Source organism: Budorcas taxicolor, chromosome 15, assembly GCF_023091745.1.
Source record: "Budorcas taxicolor isolate Tak-1 chromosome 15, Takin1.1, whole genome shotgun sequence".
NCBI classification, from domain to species: Eukaryota; Metazoa; Chordata; class Mammalia; order Artiodactyla; family Bovidae; genus Budorcas; species Budorcas taxicolor.
In genome coordinates this window covers 452,967-458,119 of record NC_068924.1, presented here as the reverse complement: position 1 = coordinate 458,119, position 5,153 = coordinate 452,967, and the positions used below count along the sequence as shown (strand labels likewise).

Below are 5,153 nucleotides of genomic sequence, written 5' to 3'. Positions count from 1 at the left end.
ATGACGGTAATATATCTGCAGAAAAGAGATTATCAGATGACTTTTCCTTGACACTGGAGGGGTCATGCCTTAGTGACCGAGCATGAACACCAGCAAGAGAGAGGAGTCAAGAGAGTGTAGGTAGCCTGGTAAATGGAGGTCAGCAGAAAGAATAAGAAAGAGAAACTGAACCCACACCTCCCCCCCAAAAAAAATAAATAAAAGAATAATGCCTCAATGACAGTCTTCACAATGTGGCCAGTGGTCAGATCTGTGTTTTGACATTTTCACGTCATGACAGGAGGAGTTACTTGAAGTGGGGTGAATACAGGAATCCAACTCTAAGAGACTTCATATTATTGCTTAACTTACTGAGTTTCATTTCCCTCTTGCATACAATGGAGTGAAACTCAATCAATTAATACCTGTCCCTATGACAAGAGAGTTAAAGTTTGTAAAGAACCTGTCAAAATGTATGCCTCATAGTTGGCCTTCAACAATAGTGAACTCACTTCATTCACTTAACGCCTCCTAAATTTTTCACCAAATAAAAAGTCCTTATTAAAACAAAGTATCCTTATACATTAGATCCAGATATTCTGTCTCATTAACTTTTTAGGAGAAACAAAACTGCCATATATATATATATATATATATATATATATATATATATATATATGAATCAAAAGTAGTCACATGGCAGTTGCTTTTCAGGAGAAATTATCAGGAATGAATGAAAAGGAATTTCTAAAGGAGATTTAAATTTACAACCAGCAAAACTTCACCCACTGAGGTTCCATACAGCCTACACATCCTTCTTCAGTTCTGACACCTTCCAAGTTTTCTGTTGAAAATTTGTAATTCATGAAGCATTAATTTTTTCATTCTCCCATTGAGCCTCTGATATAGCCCCTTAAAACACAATCATTGGTCTTATTTTCCATTTTCAAATCTTCCTTCGGTCTTAGAATAGAAACAACATTTACTCAAGACTTTTCTATTTACTGCTCTTGGATTAATCTCATCTCCTCTTATCTCTGCATGATAATAAACCACATATCACTTAGTCTTGATTTGTTGAAAGGTTTAATTCTCACCAGAAATTTCAAACAATCATTTTAATAGGTTGAATGCTGATTCTATCATCTTTCAGGCCTAGACATTGTGAGAAAAAGTGCTGTTTCCTATGAATTTGAGATAATTATGGACAATTTACTAAATACCATTACCCCAGTACCATGTTCAAACATTACTGTATGTTCAAATTATGGAATAAATAGCTCCAGTTCATCACTGAGTCTAAGAAAATGACATCTGTGATAAGTAACATAGGTTCTGTGTTGTAGTCAGAGAAGCTTAGATTTATAGTTATTAATAATGTAAGATGACCTAGTATTTGCTATGTGTATAGAGGAGCATTACAGATATTCCCAGTTTTCTGAAGTTTACTTTAAGTACTTACTTGATTTTTATGAAGAATAACATTAATAATTGATTTTACTAATTAAAAAAATGGAATTTTAGTTTTTACAAAAGCCAATACACTCCATAATCATACAAATGTTGGTGAGGTTTTAAATATTTTTCTTTTATTGAAGCACAGTTAATTTGCAATGTTGGGTTAGTTTTAAGCTCACAGCAAGGTGATTTATTTATACATATATATGTATTATATATATATATATAGTCTATTTGAGATTCTTTTCCATTTTAGATTACCATTACCATGCTAATGTTTCTTTGTAAAAGTGAAGTGGTATAATTTGAGCTTTCAAAAAATGACTAAAGTACTGCTGAAGTATATTATAACACATGAGACAAAGCTACAACACATTAACACCATCTTCACAAAAGAGGTAAATGATTAAGATCACAGATAATTTTCTTATCTACATGAAAAAACATACCATAGACAACTCATTTGAAAGAAACTGAGTTAGAAGCCCTAGGCTGAAAGTTTGAAAGGGAACTTGATTCTAGAGTTATAGGTCCTGGATATCCTTTAAGGGAGAAGCATGTGTGATGTGAAGCAAGTAAATCAATAAACCTGTCTTGGCTTCAACCTGCTTCTCTGTAAATTGGGAACTATGATAATGAAACAACTGGTTTTGGTTGTGGATAAATCAACTGAAGTGAATGTGCCTGGTAGGTAATAAGGGTTTAACATAATGTACTTATATGAATTAGATCTACAGAGCAACAACTTTGGAAATTGACCATATACTTTTCTATTGAGATTTGCAAGAGATATTAATCTTGTTTTAAATGGTTCCTCAAGTCTTGGTATGAAAAATGAAAATGTTTTCTTTATATTCAATAAAAAATGTGAGACCTAGGAATATTTAAGAAAAAGAGAGCAAATTAAGAGTAATTTCAAAATTTCTGCTTTATCTTCTCTATTAAAAAGATAATTAGCGATAGATTGTAAAATATTATCTCCTTCTTTAGTCAGCGACACTCATTTTGCTTTTGATAAATCCATAGTGCAGAGGAAAAATTAGCTATTATTCCCTCATTCAACTCCCTCTTCACCATGGATTTATCCACTATTTCTATCCAATGTTTGCTTTACCACAGGGTAAGTAAAAATTGAAAAAAAAATGAGATTAAGGTCCTATGGGCAAGCCAATTTCATCAAAGTAACATGTATTAGAAATCTGAAAAAGCAGCAGTAAGACTCTGGAGAAAAATTTCTTACTCTACAATCATCAAACTGTGGATTTAATGTTCTTTTCGTTGCCTATTCTGAACCTATGAACACTGAAACTTTGGCAGTGTACATTAAAATATCAGTATGCTTAAAATAATGCCTAGCCAAGATTAAAAAACTAATAAGTGTAAGTTCCTAGATCTCTCTCTCTCTCTCTCTTTTAATAATCTAGAAAATTTCTCAATTTTCTTTCACACTTTACAACAGGTATAGCCCTCTGAATGTAAATAAACAATCACTTTTTTGGCTCCATGAACAGCCTAAGTCACTCTCCTCTTCAACAAACTCCTCATGGCATTTTTCACCTCTGTGTTTCTCACTGTGTAAATGATAGGATTTAACATGGGAGTGAGGATTGGAAAGAACATAGCTGCAAATTTGTCCACAGGGTAGGTGACCACAGGATGCATATAGGTGAGTATACAGGGACCAAAAAAAAGCACCACTACCATGAAATGGGAGCCAAATGTAGAGAGGGCTTTGTGTCGTGATTCAGAGCCATAGGATTTCAGAGAGCGCAGGATGCCTGTGTAGGAGATGAGGAGCATGATTAAAAAAAATACAAAAACAAAAACAAAAAAACTAAGCACATTCTTGCAGTGTTAGCTGCCACCACGATGCCAAGCTTGTAGATGTCACTGCAGGAGAGTTCCAGCAGTGAGAAGAAGTCACACATGGAGTGATCAGTTATGTCGGGAGCACAGAGGTCAAGTTGAAAAGAATCTGCACAGTGGCATGCAGGATGCCCCCAATCCAGGCCACCACCACAAGGAGCTTGCAGAGCCCCTGTCTCACGATGGTCGTGTAGTGCAGAGGCTAGCAGGTGGCCATGTAGTGGTCATAGGACATGGAAATGAGAAGGATGATCTCTGAACCTCACATTATGTGTTCCAGAAAATTCTGAATCAGGTAGCCACTCTCAGAGATGGTTCGCCTCTGGTGCAGCAGGTCAGTGACCAGTTTGGGGGTGGTGACAGAGGTGAAGACACCATCTATGAAGGACAAGTGGGTGAGAAAGAAGTACAAAAAGCTGAAAGTGTGGGGCTGAAGGAGATGGTGATGACGATGAGCAGGTTGACCAACACAGTAAAACAGGAAAATGAGCAAAAAGACAATGAAGAGCATTTTCTGCAAGTGTGGATTCTATGTGAGTCCCAAGAGAACAAATTCAGTCACATTGTTGGGAGGTGTGAGGACATTTATTCAGCAAGTGACACCTTCCTATGTCCTGAATTATCTACAAATAAGTAAAAAAAAACATAATACCGATTAACCATGAAAGAAATTTGATCTGAATTTCTTACAACAAAGAAAGAATTATTATTTTACTGTGGATCATGTCCTTGTCACTTGTCTCTCAGTTCTTGTTTCAAGCCTTTTAAAATTTTTTTCCAAGATGATTTCCATCTCTATAGACACCTAGCACCTGTCACCTGTTAAACGCCCATATAGCAATGTTTGGTGTGTAATTTATTGAGGAATCAGTGTTCTTTCTACATGAGATCTAGATTCTTCTCTTATTTTAGCTCAAAGCGATTTTGCAAAGTCATCTCAGTGCTTCATGAGCCCTCTTCTCTGTCCATCAGCTTACAAATTATAATTCTCAGATGTATCTTGTAAGTTAAGAAGTGTTACACACAGATAAGAGTTATTTTCTATTCCATGTGAATTTACATTTGAACCGTCAGCTCTAACTGTGGAAAGAAACATACCATCAACAAGTATCTATCACAAGAAGGGAATATAAGGAAATACATATGTCACTGATGAACCATTAAGAACACAGAAGCTTTTCAGTTCTGTTTCCACTCTTACCATGTGCGTCTGCACGCTAAGTCACTTCAGTCGTGTCTAAATCTTTGTGACTGTATAGACTATAGCTTGGCAGACTCCTCTGTCCATGGATTGGAACTATTAAGAACACAGAAGCTTTTCAGCTCTGTTTCTACTCTTACCATGTGCACCTGCACGCTAAGTCACTTCTGCTGCTGCTGCTGCTAAGTCTCTTCAGTCGTGTCCGACTCTGTGTGACCCCATAGATGGGGGCCCACTGTCTCTGGGATTCTCCAGGAAATAACACTGGAGTGGGTTGCCATTTCCTTCTCCAATGCATGAAAGTAAAAAGCGAAAGTGAAGTCACTCAGTTGTGCCCAACTCTTAGCAATCCCATGGACTGCAGCCTACCAGGTTCCTCCATCCATGGGATTTTCCAGGCAACAGTACTGGAGTGGGGTGCCATTGCCTTCTTCTAAGTCACTTCAGTCGTGTCTAACTCTTTGTGACTGTATGGACTATAGCTCACCAGGCTCCCCGTCCATGGAATTCTCCAGGCAAGAATACTAGAGTGGGTTGACATGACCTTTTCCAGGAGATCTTCCCAATCCAGGGACTGAACTCGCATCTCTTATGTCTCCTGAATTGGCAGGAGGGTTCTTTATTACTAGCACCACTTTGGGTTCTTACC

General features: G+C 37.0%; 1 pseudogene; it reads right to left on the bottom strand.

The window, feature by feature from the left end:
• Positions 1-2,949: 2,949 nt before the first annotated feature.
• LOC128060586 (olfactory receptor 140-like) lies at positions 2,950-3,889 on the bottom strand (annotated as a pseudogene).
• Between the last annotated feature and the right edge of the window lie 1,264 nt (positions 3,890-5,153).